Raw genomic sequence first — 9,408 nt, forward strand, 5'->3', positions numbered from 1 at the left:
TTTAGTTTCAGGTCTTATTTGTGGTACATTCACACGAAATTAACTTGTTTAATACATTGTAATGATTAGACATATAATTATTTTACCATATATACTTCACTAAAATGAATAATCCTTCCAGCGCAAATGGAATACCTACTAAATACCTCTCAAACGGAAAATGCAATAATAGTTTAAGAGGTTAATATAATCGTAAAACTCACAAAATATAGAAACCCTATCATTTTTAAACCCTAATAATAATAATTATAACCATGTAAACTCGTGTCTAGAACATGGGTTTACTTTGATTGCAATCAGTTAGAAGTTCTCTTTAAACGACTAATAATTATTTAATGTTATTCTATAATTCTGTAAATTTGTATTGTTGTGACCTTGAAATTTTACAATATATCAATACCATATAGGATCAAATATAGCATTGGATGAATAATAAACTGTGTTGGTCTGGAATTCTTAATACTCGTAACGTCGATCGTATTAGCTGGGTAACCAATTCAGCCATAGCTTGTAACTAACGTACATTTCTTTTCTAAACCGATCGTAAATTCTTAATATTAGGCTATCAAAAATGTACAAAAATATAAGTAGTTTAAAATACTAAATACTTCTAAAGTCATGAAATTGTGGGCATACGTTGAGAAATAGTTGAGATACAAATAGTACAACCATCGTGTACATATTGTGTACTTCTCAGAGTGTTGTACTGTGACTATGTTGAAACCGTTATGATCTATCAAACAAACTTGTAAGATATAAAAACATTGTTCTTAATGACCTTAGAATTATATAACTCATTTCCTTTTTTCTACAATGCTGAATAATTAAGATAAGAATAAGCAGATTTCTATAAAATCTACCAAAAGTGGATACAATATTCGATGCAATAAAATCCAATTTTCCTGAGGGATACAGTTGAAGTCAGTTCGGATAAGCGAAGCACATAAGCCGGTATGAAAGGCAGGAATAGGCTAGGCCGAGTTGGTTCGACCCAAGGCGCGTGGAAACGCGCCTTGGGTTCGACCAGGTCTACACGATCACAGATCAGGAAGGAGCTCCCCACCACTTGTCGCAGTCACGTGAAGACCCGACCGCTATGTCACGCGCTCGTTCAGCCGCGCCGCGCCTCGCCGCCCTTCTGCTTCTCGGCTATACGACTGCAACCAAACATTTTACGTGATATCGAAAAACATATTGGAACAAACATTATTGTAAACTAGCAATTACTCGCGGCTTCTCACGCTATTTCCTAAATCAAAAAGTGTAACCTTTTTTTGTGAAAGCATTTATAACGTAATATGATTGAGTCCTATCACAGTTTTCATACATAGGAAGGAATACATCAAGTACTTATTATTTCAGAGTCCATAGTCAAGGGATTCAAAAGCTAAATAAAATGTTTGCTGGTTCATATTTCCGGATTTGCACGTGTAGGCAGTGCTTAATTTCTAAAATTTTAGGTGTGGGAACTCTTAAAGCGGGAAGCTCAGACCGGTGGGTATGGAATACACCCCAGGAAGGAGGGGGGCCCTCACCCAGGAAAACTTTTGAAAATTATAACTGTAAACCTTTGTTTTTAGGCCACCCAGACATAATAATACATTCATTTTTATAAAATACCAAGTGATATTTTAATGCTGTTTATTTTCTTTAATGTGCTTGATTAGGATGTAAGAAAATAAAAACATGAATTTAAATTATTGAGTTTACTCTCTACTCTACTCTACTCCATTAACACCTTGTTGCCTACTTTAAATTTCCCAGAAATATTTGGTTTGATTTCATTGACCATTTTGTTTGAATCAATGAAGCTCGCCAATATTAATTTTTTAATGAATGGTAAAATAAAAACAAATTGAGCCTTATTCACAGTTTTATTTATACACATTACAGTAGTAATAATAATACATATTAATATGTAAATGGATGTTTGTTAATATAACAGCTTTTTTACAAGTTTGCATATTTTACAAAAAAAATTGCATACCTTATGGGTACAAAACAATATTAATACATTCAAAATAAACCAACTTCTTGGAAAGGAAAAGGAATTTAAGCAAAAGGCGTTTAATTACACACAAAATAAATGACACACAGAGTGGAGTAACACGGTTTCATTTTTTAAAATTTAGTGTAGTTTTAAAAAGTTAAGGTTGATTATTTTATTTGCTTATTAGTTATTATAACAAATATGTACGGATTTGTAGTATAATATTGTAAGGCAATGCCAAGACTGTTGGTAAACTTAGTTTTAGTTGTTTGTTAATATTTTAAAGTGAAAACTACAAAAGAAACAAAACAACAATACACAAAACTAACTGTAAGTACAAAAAAGAACTCAGAAACTTGAGTTCAGAACACAACTATAAGTTAGGCATAGGCTAGTTATTTTAATGAAAACTTAATGTTCTGAAATTCTAAAAGATATTTAAAAAACAGATTTAGGAAAAAAGTTCCCACAATGCAATGCTGTCTTCATGGTAAGTTTTCTGCCCTCGTTGTTTTGACTTGGTGTCAAGTGCAGAATGGTGTCCCTTCGCCAGCCAGGTTTTGACGTGTCGCTCGGGATTGTATCTAGCCACAGGAGGTCCTAGGAGCCTGATCCGCAATAAATCGCAAACAGTGCTAATGTAGAGTGAAGATCTAAGAGGAGACATAATTAGATTCATTGCAGAAAACCCACGTTCACATTCAGCACTAGACACTGCAATACTATTTATGATGGAAATCAGTTTCTTAAACGACGGCGGTTGCTCTAGAATAGTAGGTTTCTCTCCACTTAACATAGGCTTCAGTCCCTGCTTGAAGTGTCTGAAGTCTCTAATTATATCCTGAGAGCTGCTAATCTTAAATCTATCGCAGATTCGCTGGATCTCACATTCTCCGTAGGTGATGGATAAGTCTTTTGGCCAATACATGGGGTGGATCACTTTGATGTCATTCATGATTTTGGTGTAGTGTTCAGCCGCATTTGAAGATGATGATAGCAACCTTGAAGTCAAGTTGTTAGCGAGGCTCCGATAGAACTGTTTTTCTGGAATACTGGGTATCTTGGATCTAACACAAAGTTTAACATCTTGAAACATCAAATCGTCAATAGCAATTTTAGCTTCCACTGAACGTTTACCCATGTTTTCAACTCGGTTTTCAAACACTTTGATTAACAGTGTTACATCACTGTGGGCTTGGATAAGGTTGAGGCTTGATTTTTGAAGCTGTAAGGACAAATCCGATAACTCTTCTAGAGCATCGAACATCAATGCCAGGTTGTGTACAAAAGTTGTAGAAGATAATGTACTACAAAGCCCTTTGTAAGTTGAACGTTGCTTCGAGTCCCTTTGTTTGTCTTCAGATGCTTCAATGAAATGATTGTACAAAGCTTTAAAATCTGTCCAAACTGCTTTCACCGCCATTAAGCTGGAGGCTACCCAACGAGTATCTAAAACACGGCCGATTTTCAACATTTGCTCCTCTAGTCCTTTAGCAACTTCTGCCAACTCCCTGCTGTTTTTCGGTGAACAACTAAACATGTTTCTAATTTTATCCATGAATATCTTAAAATGATTGATTCCAGCTACTTCTTCTATGGAATCGTGCACGGCAAGCTCTAAACGATGGTTCAAACAATGCCAAATGAACAAGTTGGGGAACGTTTCAGTAAGCTGTATAGCAAGGCCAGATTTCTTGCCTAGTAGCACTGAAGCACCATCACAAGTTAGAGCAATCATATGGTCTTTCATGAATTCAAAGCTTAGACCTAATGCTTGTAACTGATTTAAAAGTTCTTGTAATATACCAGCTGATGTTGTGCTATTTAGCTCAAAAAGTGTTAAGAACACTGTCATAGGGTTTTGCATTCCCTTTAGAACAGTTCTGATATAAACCACCAAAGCATTTTTGTTTGAAACTGAAGTGGCTTCATCCAAAAGCAGGGAAAATTTAGAGTCTGACTTGATTAGGCCATTTATCAAGTCTGATTTCATTTCATCAGAAATATGATAAATTATATTGGAGCAAGCAACATTTGAATGTAGGATTCGCCCCATATCTAAGCCATTCATTATTTGAAGATCAATTTCAGTTTCAAACTCAAAAAATGGCCTATTTAGTTTAGCTTGCTTATAAGCCGTGCGGAAAATGCGCTCAGTTACAATCTGCTGCTCTTTATGCATAGAAGCAACAGCTTTTTTCATTGTATCTTTCTTAGCTTCAATGAGTATTTTTTCAGCTAAAGAATGAGCTCGAGACCCACGGTGTAAAAATATCTTTTTCCTAAGAGAGGATTGCTGGTCTTTTTTATTGTTTCCATAAGCTGTAACAGTTCCTAAAACCCACTCTTCGCTAATCTTTAGGCCCTTCGTTTTCTCTGCACCTAGAGTACTCACACTACGGCAAACGTTGCAACCTAGTTCTCTGTTCACAATTAACCATGGATTTTTAGCTTTAAATTCAACAATTTGTTCTTCAGACCAACAAACTGGCTGTTCACCCCTATTAACAAAATCATTATTTTCATTACTAACCTTAGCTTCGTCTGCATCAGATCCCAAACCCACCAACCTGGATACTATTTTGACCGTCGAGGAAGTCGAAGGGGAATGGTAATCGCAATTATCCTCATTGATCCCGATTGCGTCTTCTTTTTTATCTTGATCAACAATTGAAGTTGTAGTCAATGCTTCCGAACTGCAGTTCTCATTATTCGCATAACCTTTTTGTTTCTTAGGGTTAGGTTTAAAGAAATCAACAATTTTTCTGGTAGTCATAGTCAATTAGGAAACTATTTAGCTGCACCAGCACTAATAAGCATAAACACGAACACAATCAACGACCTGCACCTCAAAAACGAACTTAAGCGTGATGGGATGCGATGCAACTTGTAACTTAAACGCGAAACACACCAAGGTCAAGTCAACTAGTCAACACACTTGTGATCACTGGGGGTGGTGGCGCGGCGAAGGAATGTAGTGGGAAAGGAAGGGGGTGGGGTGGGTATTGCTTTGTTATTGAGAGGCGCAGCCGCGCATGCGCGAACTAGGATGACTCGCCCGTCACCTTCCTCCTGCCTGATTCCGTGCAAGACTCATCACAGCACAGCTCACAACTGCTTGTACGGGCGCTTACTATCTGCTTACGAGTCACTCGCAAACAAAGCATAGCATAATATTGATCCTACCTACAATTTTTTTTAACTAAAACTTGTACTCGTAGTTTTAAAAGCGTTCCCTTGCGTTCCGGCACTCTTGGGAGGTAAGGGAACGCCGTTCCCTTGCGTTCCCACTGAAATTAACCACTGCGTGTAGGAGAGTATATTTCTGGTTCGAATCAATTACATTTCTTAGGCTTCGGTTGGGGTTGCCTGCCTTAATATATTTCAGCCCTTGTAATTTGCTTCTGGTTAAGTATATTCCTAGTGCTATCATAAGTTGAGTTTACTTTGCCCAGATGAAGAAAATATATGTACATACTTACGACTGATAAACCATCGTGTTGATATACGTCTATGGCCTTTTTATCGATGAATGGTCTAAAAGTGTTTGTGTTGTTGTCCCGACTAAGAACATATATAAACGATATTTAGGTCTCGGAAAGTAACTTACTCCCGAAGTATGATATTCCTGGTGCTATAATTGATTTTGAATTTTTACCGCTACCAAAGAGATGCGAGATGCATACGTAAGCTAAAAAAGATTACTTGGGTCATAAAGTATCTACTTCCATCGCTTGTGTTCTGCTTTCGGTATAAGGGAAAGAGTGGAATATCATTGAAACTAAATTCAATCAATATTTCAAATCTACCGATTACAGTTATCGTTAAAGTTTTGTGCAATAGAAGTTGTGTTGTTTTTCGGACAGTAGTCTGGGAAATAATGGCTCGTTGAGGTATGTTTGTGTCCATCCTTTTGGGTTTACCACATAAAAAATAGTAGTAAATGTTAACAAAATAATATTTTTCCAATTTACTTTTATTTTTTTATTATACCTTTCGAAACCAAAGGTTTCATCATCAGGCAACTCCAAAACTAAAACTGATCATGAAACCTTTAGTATCGAAAGGCCTCGTCCAAAAATAAAATATAATAGTAATGTATTGTTTTGTTGCCATTTACGACTATTAAAAAAATCTAATTGCTCCAAAAGTCTTTAATTACATAAAAAATGTCATAAACGATGAAAAGTGAACCTATCAGTTTATTGTAGGTACCTTATGTGTAAACATTCACAGTTTTGTTCATTAAGGTAGAGTTTATTACTACGTTTAAATAGTATTGCTAAAGCATTAAACAGTTCAAATTCGTCACTAGTGTAATTTATAGTAAACATTAGATACGAAATGCGTTCTTTGAAGTCTTCGTTATATTACTGATCAAGCACTGTATATTCAATACTTTCAAAACTTCAAATGCAAACAACGTTTCTGCCTCTTTGGTGAACTTAGCTGAAAGTACTAACAGTGATATACTGTCAGTTACATTTGGATTGTGTTTATTGAATATTAGGATTATTATTCCGAATTCTAAAATATCCAGGAAACTTTTCCGACTTTTCTCTTCATGAAAACCTAATTAGCAAAACTGATCCAGCCGTTCCCGAGATTAGCGCTTAGCAACATATTTAGCGATTCATTTTTATTTATAAGATAACCTGAGAATAATTCTAAACATTTTTGACGTGACGTCTTAAATTAGGTTGCGGCTCGGAGTCACTCATGAAAAAGTGTAACGCCAGGTAACGTTACGATGCTCGTCCAGTGGGTCCGCCGCACGGGATCCGCACGGGATAAAGCAGATAACTGTGGGTCCGCCGCACGGGATAAAGCAGATAACTATGTTTATTCGTGAAAATGTGGAGTGCTTAGATTCGTCATTTACAACAACTAGAACATTAAAGGTAAATAATTGTACACTGATATTTCATTATCGTAAACTATGATTGATTGATTAATTGTTAGATTGACACAAAAGTTGAGAAACTGAGTTTATAGGTTATGTCATACTATTGACAAATGTTGATAGTGTTAAGTAAATTATTAGTTTAAATCACTCTGCAATCAATCGTAATTCCGTCGATTGAGAAGAAACAGCGCGTATTGCTAGTCAAACATTTAAAATAACAAATTATAACCTCTAACCTGTCATAACAGTGCGACCAAACAAACGAACTAAACCGACCAATCACCACGCGCGGAGTTAGAATTTAACTGTGTTTAGCAAGAATTTCAAATTCCAATTTTAGTAAATGTTTTATTCAACTTTACCATTTACAATAACAAATTTTAATTAATTTCAAATTATGTACAATGTTTTAGTAAACAAAATATATTTCTATAGTTAAAATTTGTGCAATTCTTATTTTCATTCAATTCCTTGTTCCTATTGTGCAATTTAATAATATTCATATCAATAAATATTCTACCGAGAAAAAGACGTTGTCACGTAAAATATTCGCCGGTAAAACCGACTTTACAGGCAACCATAATTGTTTTTTGTTACGATACAGACACACTATATAGGTAATGCAGAATAACATATATACTATAAACATTCTTTTTCCAAACTTGGAATGACCAAAATTTTGAAACCTTAGGAAACATTGAAAAACTTAAAGAATCTAAGCTGTTTATAATAAATTACATATATATTATCAATTTGTTTAAAATGTTTGGCCGCCATTTTGAAACTGTTCATTGGTTAAGACTGACAATGAACTTGTCCAAGCTATCTGCAACTACTATTTCGTACCAAGTTAAACCTGGGTAGTACATATATAACTTTTTTATTATGGTGGTTTTCGATTTTTGGGATCATGATCGGAGAAACTCCTAAATAATTTCCCGGAAATTACATCATGAGGGCGATTGCAATAAGCACAATAGGCATATTTCTATGAAATCTATCTAATACTTTACCTTTTGTTTAGTCTTTAATACACAGGATACATATGTAGTTTAATTATTGTGGCATTATGTAGCACAGTGGCTGGGTCGAGAGCAGTAAGTCTAGAATTAAGTCTTATGACTGTACCTCGCTTGATCTGCATCATCACTAACAAGTAAAGACAGTCAGTAAAAAATCTTGCTTAATATCTAAATAAGTACAAGTATAATTAGTATAAATCCAAATTACTATTCATATCCAGTACGTATAGTATCATACAGTATTTTACAAATCACCGATTACATAAGGATTTTTAAAAAAATACGTTTTAATTACTTATATCTCTCAATTTTTAGTTTAATTATATCCGAGGTAATAAAGGTGAATATATTTTAATGTTTTAATGTTAAAGTGAGATGTTTATCATGTGGAGGGGTCGTCGGCATCGGCTCCGTCAGGGATCTTCCGCTAGAAGTCGTTCCGCTAAAAAGAGCCAGCTGGTATATTCGCTAAACAGAGTCAGAACGACTAAAACTTTTTAGCACATTTAGTAAACCGTTCCGACGGGGCATGGAGTTTCCAAAAAATGAACTATTCTAGGTCCGTTCCGGTCCCGATACATGGTTCATTAAATTTAGTACACCTATATTATATTCTCGGCTACTAGCTTGTTACTTCTGGTGGTTTACTAAATCTCGAGAACCATCTGTTATATTCATATTTGCTACTCTTGTTTTGCTCTTCAAGTGACTATTTTTATATTTCCGTAATGCCTGATAGATATTTCATCCCTGCTTTTTCATGGGGAGCAAAGACTAAGATGGATTCGCTGATCCCAAAGACTGGCAAATGCTCCTTAAACTGAATAGATCCATTAGATTCATAGACATTTAATTTGGATATTATATAACTAAATCTCTACCCGTACTGATAATAAACTAGATTGTAGCTAAGAGGACAAATCCCCGAATGAAACTCGCAACACTTTACTGGGAGCATTGCTAGTCAAGACACCCTTTAAAAAACTTGACAAAGTTATTTCATTGTTAGATCCTAAGGTCACTGTCCAATTTTAATCAACTATGAATATAGAGAGCGATACCACACACACACACACACACTCTGTCGCGCACACACACATTGTCGCACACACGGTGTGTGTGTGTTGTTGTTGTTCATTATTATCTGTTGTAAAATCGTGTTAAATGTGAGTAAATAAATTTTATATATATATATAAAATATAAAATAAAATCAATGTTTATTGAAATTAAATAAGGCTATATATATATATATATATATATATATATATATATATATATATATATATATATATATATATATACGTTAAATTGTATAAATGGCAATAGCCTTATTTAATTTCAATAAACATTGAATCACAAAAAGTACTTGCTCCGCCGGGAGTCGAACCCGGATCTCTCACTTGCCGGGTGAATGTGCTACCATTACACCACAGAGCGCCTACTTTTTCCGATTCAATTATTTTGTATTTGGCCGTATCTGTCACATATG

This window comes from Homalodisca vitripennis, chromosome 4 (assembly GCF_021130785.1).
Source record: "Homalodisca vitripennis isolate AUS2020 chromosome 4, UT_GWSS_2.1, whole genome shotgun sequence".
Lineage (NCBI taxonomy): Eukaryota > Metazoa > Arthropoda > Insecta > Hemiptera > Cicadellidae > Homalodisca > Homalodisca vitripennis.